The sequence below is a fragment of the Talpa occidentalis genome, unplaced genomic scaffold (genome assembly GCF_014898055.3).
Source record: "Talpa occidentalis isolate TD23 unplaced genomic scaffold, MPIMG_talOcc4v2.1 talOcc4.14, whole genome shotgun sequence".
Classification (NCBI taxonomy): Eukaryota; Metazoa; Chordata; class Mammalia; order Eulipotyphla; family Talpidae; genus Talpa; species Talpa occidentalis.
In genome coordinates this window covers 86,232,205-86,241,629 of record NW_023601433.1, presented here as the reverse complement: position 1 = coordinate 86,241,629, position 9,425 = coordinate 86,232,205, and the positions used below count along the sequence as shown (strand labels likewise).

Below are 9,425 nucleotides of genomic sequence, written 5' to 3'. Positions count from 1 at the left end.
CCTGGCCCCGCCCGAGTCCTGAGCCCCGCCCCGTGGCCCCAGAGCCCCGCCCCTCCGCGAAGCCCCGCCCAATCCCGAAACCCCGCCCCCGCCCAAGCTCCGCCCGCCCGCGCGCCCGAGGTCTGCGCGGGCCGGGAAGGGGGCGTGCGGCCTGCCGGCTCCGTCAGGCGGAGTCGTGACCGCCCCTTCGGGTACGCGGCAGCAACTTGGGCCCTGGGCAGAAAAGCCATCTTCCCGACGCGGGCGGGGGGCGGGGGGCGGGGACCCTTTCGGGGGGGGGGGCGAGGTTGGGAGGCGGAGCCACCTCCTCAAGGAGGGTGTGTTCTGAGGAAAGGGGGCGCCGCCCCTGAGGGACCGCGTGACTCCCGTCTGGAGGGCAGCGGAGGCGGCCTGGCCCCCCTCAGAGGGACCAGAGAGAGGCGTGCGAGTGGCCCCCTCAGCGGGAGCACGGCCCAGGAGCGCCCCCCTCAGGTGGGCGAGTGAGCCTTCGGGGACCCGGGTCTCCCCAGCAGAGAGGCCCTCCTGGGAATGAGCTGCCGGCTCAGGGAGGCCCAGGTCCCCTGGAGGGTCTCGGGGTCGCACTGACGGGGTCTCCTCAGAGCAGCCCCTCTGGAGTGGACACTTGTGCAGGCTCTGAGGGTACTGGCGGGGTGGACACCCGCCGCTTCTGTTTCTGCCACAAAAACTGAACTGTCCGGTCACCGGGGAGCCCCGGGCTGAAGCCTCACTCCCTCCACACCCCCTTGGAGCTGCGCAGGCCTCAGCCCTGCTCTGCTCGCTGGGTCGCTCCGTGGCAGGTTGGGGCGGCCGCAGCCAGGACCGGAGAGGGGCTTGTGTCCATCCCTTCCGCTGAGACCGTTTTTATCGCACCTTTAGGGAGCACTGGAGAGAGGAGGGAAAGTGGAGGGAACACCCAGTTCCACGAGTTGAACATAATTTTCCACCTTTATTCGCTCTCTTCAGGTATGTTTTCCTCGATATGTTTTATGTCTTATTCATTTATTCAACAAGTGTTAAGCACCCACACCTGCCAGGCACTGTCCACTGGACAGAACAGACCGAAGCATTTGCCTTGCAGCGTGGACATGCTGGCAGGTCATCGTGTGTACTGTTTTAAATTGTCATCATAGGCGGAGTGGAGCTTTTTGTTTCCTGATTCTCACTTCTCTGGTGGTCCTGCAGAGGATTATAATGGTCATTTTTAATCTGTAGACTACTTCTTCCAGGGAATCTGCCATCATTTCCCTCACTGCTCTCATCTGGGACCTTGTGGTATGTGGATCCTGGGCGTAATCTCTTGATACGTAATCTCTGATACGAGGATGAAATTCTTAAACCATATCACTTTGTTTTTCCAAATAGAAAAAGGTGAACGATAAGAAAATGAGCAGAAAACAGATAGCCTCTGCCTCCAGAGTGGGAGTTGCTGAGTTAGAATAAGGTGCTACCTGCCTCAGTCCAAAATGGCCGTAGGAAAAGGTGGTGACAAGTTGAAGTGGAATTTTGTTTATTTGACAGAGATTTACTGGGAACCTATAGCGTGCTTGGCAGTGTTCTTGGTGCTCAGGATATGAGGGTGGACAGAGAGATGATTTCTCTGCCATTATTGAGCTTGGTGCAGTTGGGAGCACTTAAATTCTATGTAGAAGAAGAAAACCCAGTTGCTAAATTCTCACTGGAAGGCAATTTTAAAATGTTTTTTCTTCAGAGTGAAACTTCTTTTAAAAAGATTTATTTATTTATTTATGCATACAAGAGCTGGAGCACAGGCCAGAGATGCGAGGCGGGGGTGGGGGTGGGGTGAGAGGATGGACCCACCAGAGACAGAGTAGGAAGAGATCAGGCAGACTAACTGAAATGCACTGCTGAGGGGAGCAGCAGATGAGACAGGAGATATCTGCCTAGCCATGTGGGTTGCTCCCTGGCCAGCCGGGGATCAGACTCACGCTGTGGAGGCTGCAGATTGCTTCATAGTGTGGTGCTTTAACCCCTTGCGCCACCAGGGAGCCCTTCAGAGTGAAACACATCCAGTTCTTGTTAAGTGATGTACAATTAACTGCAAATGTTTAAAATGTAAAGTTTGGCGTATATACACCCCTGGCATGTGTACACCACATAATAATGAGTTGGTCCCTGCCTTATAAATCTTGAATTTTAATTGTTGGTTTGTATTTTTCAATAGTCAGTTAAGAGAAGTGTTGAAATATAAGTTTTCCTAACTTACTAGTTGGTGTAAATCTTTCAGCCCAGCAAGAGAAGCTGATCCTGAAAAATGATTAGTAAAAGAATCTTTACACTCTTGCCCTTGGTTTATTTCTTTAAAAAAAAAAACACACTTTTTTTCTTAAGGTATAATTGACATACAATAAACTGCAAATATTTAAAATGTAAAGTTTAGTATGTATACACCCCTGAAATTATCTCCACAATCAAGATAGTGAATATATCCAACATACCGGCTACAAAGATCAGTTTGCATAAAGTGACAGCTGGTAACAGTTGGGACTATTCACATATAATCAGCGCCCCATATCTGCTGGTTCCTCATCTGCATTCAACCAACCTCAGGTAGAAAAGCCTTACTATGTAGATCATGGTTGCATCTATACTGGACACAAGCAGGTTTTTTTCCTTTGTCATTTCCTTAACAATAAATAAAGTATAGAACTATTTACACAGCATTTCAATTGTGGTAGGTATTAGAAGTAGCCTAGAGATGATTTAAAGTGTATGGGGGCTGTGAGTAGGTTACATAGGCAACTATGTCATTTTCTACCAAGGACTTGAGCATCCAGGATTTTGCTGTCCCTGGGGGTGCTTCCGGGATCTACTCCTTCAATCACATTCAGTTGTGTATTTATTGTTGTACCCTTGGCCAGGTGTAGTCAGTTGCTGAGTACCACTAGGAATTTAGTTTTAAAAGAAACAAGATTTTCATGAACGCTGCCAAGACTACTCAATGAGGAAAAAGTAGTCTTTCCAACAAATTGTTCTGGGACAACTGCATAGCCACACGCAAAAGGATGCATGCATTGGGCCTCTGCCTTTCACCACACATAAAAGAATTCAAAATGTACGGGACCCCTAAATGTAAGATCTAAAATGACAAGACTCAGTTGAAAATGCAGACGTAAATCTTTGTGACCTTGGATTAGGTGATTTTTTTTTTTTTTAAGATCAATGCCCAGGACACACACACACACACACACACACACACACACACACACACATACACACACTAGAAAAAATGAACTTCCTCAAAATTTAAAATTTTGGGGGTGTTATAGAATTGGAGGGACCATTTAAGAGGGAACCTTTTGTTCCCTAGAGGTTTCTGAGACAGCCTCGTGGAAATGGAAGAGAAAGTGACTAGTCCAGAGAAAGCTGAAAAAAAAAATTAAAAGCAGGGCATCCTCATCTGGGCCAAAAACCTCGAGGTTCAGATTTCTTAAGGAAACCATTGCCGAAAAGGCAGAAATATTTTGATTCAGGGGCTTACAACATGGCTAAAGCAAAAATGAAGAACAAGCAACTTCTTGCTGTGGCCACCCCCATAAGACAGCGGTCCTGCGCCCATGTCCCCACCATTGACCTTCAACAGAAATCAGTCCTTGTTGCTAGCAAGCTGATTGATTGATTAAAAAAGCCAAAATGGGGCCTCCCCGGTGGCACAGTGGTTGAGTGCTGGGCTGTGAAGCTGCCCGCAGCCTCTGCAGCGCCAGTTCGATACCCGGCCACCGGCGAGGGTCCCACATGGTGCGCAGACCTCTCCTGCCGCGCCCGCTGCTCCCCTCAGCAGTGTGCTTCGTCATTCTGCCTGTTCTGCTCCCTGCTCTGGCTCTGGTGAATTCTCTCACCCTCCCGCACTTCTACTGTACCCAGTGCTTGTATAAATAAATAAATAAATACATCTTTTAAAAAAATTTAAAAAAAAAGCTGAAATGCATAATCTTTCCAATTCCTATTATTTTTCCTTAATATTCTTTTTTATTTCTCCACATTTATCCATCGTCTGAGAGTGACAGGAAGTGGTGGTATTTGCTTCCACTGTAAGGGAGTGAGCTTTTGATTAGTTTGATGGTGCTCACAGAGGAACATGTTGGGGCAACATAAAGCAAGCTACTTGAAAATAATTGTCTGTATTCCCTAATTCCTGCTGTAGGATGGGTTCCAAAAAGCAAGTTTCACAATTTTAATGTTTTGGCTTTCTTTAATTCACCTCAACTAAAACTTTGTGTGCTACTCTTATTTACTGTAACTTCTATGGTACCAATGTCTTCAGTATTTCCTTTTGGATTTTGTAAAACTGAAATTTAAGACCATAAGCTGGATGAGAGCTTACATATTTCTACTGAGTTTGTACTTCCTGGATCTGCTCCCTTGTTCACCTTTGCCCTTCAGATATCACTATAATCTTAGACTAGACAGTAATTTTCACCCTTAAGCTAGTAGGCTTCTGAAACTCGGAATTGAAAAGACTTTGGCTTTGATGCTCGGTTTCAAGAGATGACAAACGTACTGTCACCCAGTAATGTTCACGTTAAAACAAATGTTAGTATTGTTATAGGACGGGGAGTGGGGCAGCCCAAAACCCCGCAAACCTGCCTATTCTATGTAGGGTTCTGCCATCCGCCACATCAACACAAAACATACGAGACTTTAATGGGAAGGAACTTTAATACAATTTGGAAACAATACAGGAAAGGCAAAGAATCTAGTTTCTAAATCAAGCACCCAAAGTTACCCATCCCCTCGTGGGTAAAACTCCATCCAAATGGGATTGGCCCAGAGCAAGGCCCCAAAGCCTGCCATAAGTCTAAAGCATCTTCCAGTGGGGACCCTCAGAAAAGGGTCAGAAACAACCAGACAAGCCCGGAAGGAAAAGAGCAAAATCAACATCAAGATAAAAGCTGCCATGGTCACCTCCCCACGGGTCTCACCCACATCTGTGTCACCCAGTCCATGACCAAAAGACAAGCGCAGTTTCTTCACGTGTCTCTAGGCTCCATGTGCCTCCTCCAGGTCTCCTGGCTCCATCCTGCTTCCTTCCTCAGTCTCCTCTGCAGCTTCTCCTCTTCCTGCTCAGCTCCACCCTTCCTTGGGTGGGGCAGGGAACCTCCCCCTTTCCTGGGGACCACCCTGTTACAGTATGACTGTAGCAAATTAGAAAGGGGTAGGGGGCACAGCTGGAGGCCACCAATACTGAGAGCAGCAATAAACTATTTAATAGCCCATAAAAAGAAATATGTCCTTATAAAAAGCAGAGCCAAGAATGTCAAGAAACTCCTCGGTCTAGGATGGTTTAGCTGAGAAGCCAGCTGTGGCTAAGTGGGTGGGCCTTAGGGTGTCACTTACCTGGTGAGAATGTTTGTCACATTGACTTTGCTCACAGGGCCAGTCAGCTAAAGCAGGTGCTTTGTTCAGGAGTGTCTTCAATGAGAGCATGTTTAAATGCAATGTTCAGGCATTTAAAGATGTAAGAGTCTCTTACCTGGTACACAGACACTGTGAAATCCGTCATCATATAATAGCATAATGACACATACATGTGATCCAGTGTATAATTTGTAGGCCTCCAGAAGCAGCACATGCTGCTTTACATGCACACACATGTAAAGGGCAAGTTGGTAGCAGAGGTGAGGAATACATATTTTATAATGTTGCTGTTTCTTCTCCCCGAAACTCGAGGCTTAAGCTGTTGTGGAGCATGGAAGAAAGCAAAACCCTGACTCTCATCTGATAGGCTGAGTGCTGGTCACAGATAGAACTGTGCTTTCTGTTAGTTAAGTGGATCCCAACCTGTCAACCCAATGATCCTCTAAAGAGAAATGTCTTGTAATACTCTTTCATAGCCCTGAAATAATATGGAATATAATCTTCCCGGACTCAAATAAGTGTGTGTGTGTGTCTCCTTGGTTTTTATTTTCATAATGATTAATGATGTCAAGCTTCTTTTTATACACTCAAGGGCCGTTTGCACATCTTTGAAGAAATGTCAGTTCAGATCCTTTTGCTAATTTTAAAATTGGCTTATTTTCTTCTTTATGTTTTCAGAATTCATTTTATATCCTAGGTACAATTCTTTATCGGATATATGACCTACAAATGTTTTCTTCCATTCAGTGGTCATTCACAGATTATTGGATTGGAGAAAATGGGGAGTAGGATAGTCTTGCAGATGAACTGGGCCTGTTTTTATAGTTGTGTCTTGAAATTCCACCTGAGTGGACATTCAGTCTGTAGGCTGTAAGACGACTTTGGAGATGAGCAGTAGAAAACAGAGGTTGGAGCGAAACTACTCTGAATACAAGAAGTACTGTAGAGATTGTCTTAGATTACTGAAAACAAAGATATTCAGGAGTGGATGCCCCCAGGCCATGGCATATGTTATATATATATAATTGTTTTCTAGTTGTACATCCTTATCAAGCTGTTTGCTTCCAGTGCTTCTTTATATGTGAAGTAGGAAACTGGTGTTGTGTCAAGTATGCTGCATCTATGGTAATAGCAAAAACAGCTAAGACACTGCTCATTGCTTTGTGGGCTCTGTTTCCCTGGGTTTCACATAAGCCATGAGGTAGGCACTGAGAAGTAAAACTGAGACTTAAATCATACAAGGGGGCTGAGCCAGGATTTGAGTCCATGACTGTCTGATTCCAGAATCTTTGCTCTTAACAATTTCATTGTGTAACTTAAAATGATAGGACATTGTTTTGTTCACTCGACGTCATTGCTTACTGCTCTGTGGGATTATTTTTATGGTGCCATTAATTGGTGCATACTAAGGCTGTGTGACAGTGAGGATTGTGGTATCCCTTGAAAGAGGGGAAATCTTGTTGGTGGAGTTGTTGGATTTATTCATTTTAGTGTGTTCCCTGACATTATCAGCATATGATGTAATCCAATAGCATTTGAAATTTACTCAGAAACTATTAGATACCTTAATATTTGAAAGGATTGCTGTAGTGGCAGGATGGGTACAGGGCAGGTTCTTTATGATCCGAGCAGACCAGACCGGGTAAAGGAGAGTCCTGGAGCTCTTGGTGGCTTTCTCAGGCCTTTATTGAGGTTTACATGTAGTGCAGCAACCAGGTACATGGCTGGCAGGGGTGCCAGGGGGCCAGCAGGCCAGCAGGCCTCCAAGCCCCCAGAAAGTCTTCACTCTGGGCTGGGTTCTCTGGTGTTCTTTTCCCCCTTCCTTTCTCTTTTTTTTTTTTTAATAGAGGCATGTTTTATTTATTTATTTATTTGTTTGTTTGTTTATACAAGCACTGGGTACAGTCAGAAGAGCGGGAGGGTGAGAGAATTCACCAGAGCCAGAGGGGGAGCAGAGCAGGCAGAAGGACCAAAGGACACTGCTGAGGGGAGCAGCGGGCGGCAGGAGAGGTCTGCGGGCCATGCGGGACCCTCCTCCGGTGGTCGGGGAGCAGCCGGGGATCGAACCGGAGTCGCAGAGGCTGTGGGCAGCTTCGCAACCCAGCGCTCAACCACTGCGCCACCAGGGAGGCCCCTTTCTCTGCCTTTCTTGGCAAATATCTCGATACTGAACCATGGCCCACAGAAGTAAACAACACAGGGCCTCCCGGTGGCACAGCGGTTGAGCGCTGGGTTGCGAGGCTGCCCGTAGCCTCTGCAGTGCCGGTTTGGTCCCCGACCACCGGGTGAGGGTCCCACATGGCGCGCAGACCTCTCCTGCCGCCCGCTGCTCCCCCCCCCCCCGCGCTTCTGACTGTACCCGGTGCTTGTATAAATAAATAAATAAATCTTTAAAAAAACAAAAAAGTAAACACAGCTTACAACAATTAATAACTGCAGGTGCCCCATCAGGCAAGGCACTCCTAATGGTGGGAGGGCAGAAAAGCCTGAAAACCATTTACCCTGCAATTGCCCAATAGAGTCAGGAAAATAAAACCCAAAGATTCCTTCCCACTAGGGTCAAGTCTGATAACTCTCAGAGATGGTGGAAGGCAGAACCATGCCCATCACCCAAGGATAACCACATCCCAGTTCCAGAAACTGTGAATATAATACTTTATATATTAAAAATGATCTCACAGATACAATTGTAGAGTAAATGGTTTTCAAGCTTTTCTGCCCTCCCTTCTTTAGGATTGCCCTGCCTGGTGGGGCACTTGCAGTTTGTTACATTGTTATAGTTATTTTTTTTTAATTTTTTTTTTATAGAGGCATGTTTGTTTGTTTGGTTTTTTTTTTTGTTTGTTTGTTTGTTTATACATGCACTGGGTACAGTCAGAAGCGCGGGAGGGTGAGAGAATTCACCAGAGCCAGAGCGGGGAGCAGAGCAGGCAGAAGGACCAAAGTACACTGCTGAGGGGAGCAGCGGGCGGCAGGAGAGGTCTGCGCGCCATGTGGGACCCTCCTCCGGTGGCCGGGGAGCAGCCGGGGATCGAGCAGAGGCTGCGGGCAGGTTCGCAACCCAGCGCTCAACCGCTGCGCCACCGGGGAGGCCCTGTTACATTGTTATAGTTACATTGTTTACTTCTGTGGGCTATGAGAGCAGTCTTGAGAAAGATCTGGCCACCCGGAGATACCCATCTCCTGGGGTGTATAAACCATACCATCTTCTCGAGTCCCCAAAACAACATTATCCTGCCAAAGTTCCTCCCTCCTTCTGGCGGGATTGTCAGTCCAAGTCCACCTGTCAGCTTTTTTCCCTGCATCAGCACTGGTGAGCTCTGAATCGTGGTCCTTTCTTCCCAGATTCTGCTGCCTCAGGGGTCTTTGGCTGGTCCTCTAGGGCCACCTCCTCCTCCACTTGAGGTCTCGTCCTATAGTTCCTGGAGCTTGTCCACGTCCTGTGCTGCCATGACACCTCCAACATTGTCACATGCTCAGTCTGCTATTCCTCAGTCCCTCCTGAGCTCTTTGGAGGGCTCCATACCCACCTACTTCAAATTATCTTGCCCACTTAATGCCAATTATAAGGGCTTCTTTCTCCTCTTCTCTCTCCTTCTCTGGCCTGTGGTGGAGCCCACAGCCGAAGAGGCGACCCAAAAGAGGCCGCATGTGGAGCTTGCATCCACGGATCCCTTACCCAAGTGCTTGTGCAGGGGTCTGCATGTAGCATTGGTGGCTATGAAAGCCTAGTATTGGAGCAATTGCAGACAGAAAACCCAGAGGGTTGGCGATTACCCCCAAAGAGTAAAGAATCGCCAATCCAAGAGTGAGTGCATCCTGGGGGTGGGTGCTGTGTGTGGCTTGTGGCCAAGACCACAGCCTGAGAAGGCCAGGAAGCCTGACGGCTCCTGGTGTGTGACAGTAGATGCTGTGAATGGTTCCCCTCCCCGGTATGAGCAGTGCCTTTGGCAGCAGAAGTGGTAGATCATCTGCTGGTGCCAATAATCATCTTTTGACACTAGGTTGGTGCCCTGCCTGGACTCATTTGTGTTCTGTTGTATTGTTTA

The 9,425-nt window shown here is 47.4% G+C and overlaps 1 protein-coding gene and 1 pseudogene across 4 annotated transcripts in view; both read left to right on the top strand.

The window, feature by feature from the left end:
- Window positions 1–9,425, top strand: part of IFT81 (intraflagellar transport 81) — a 207,348-nt gene that overhangs the window by 32,189 nt on the left and 165,734 nt on the right. For 2 of the 4 annotated variants that reach the window (XM_054695360.1, XM_054695359.1), the window contains exon 3: window positions 877–963. The gene's annotated coding sequence lies outside the window, so the exon portion shown is untranslated. Of the gene's footprint in view, window positions 1–139; window positions 192–422; window positions 472–876; window positions 964–9,425 lie in introns of those variants that run through there. The other 2 variants (XM_054695357.1, XM_054695356.1) reach the window with 2 other exon arrangements.
- LOC119244206 (cAMP-regulated phosphoprotein 19-like) lies at window positions 3,194–3,637 on the top strand (annotated as a pseudogene).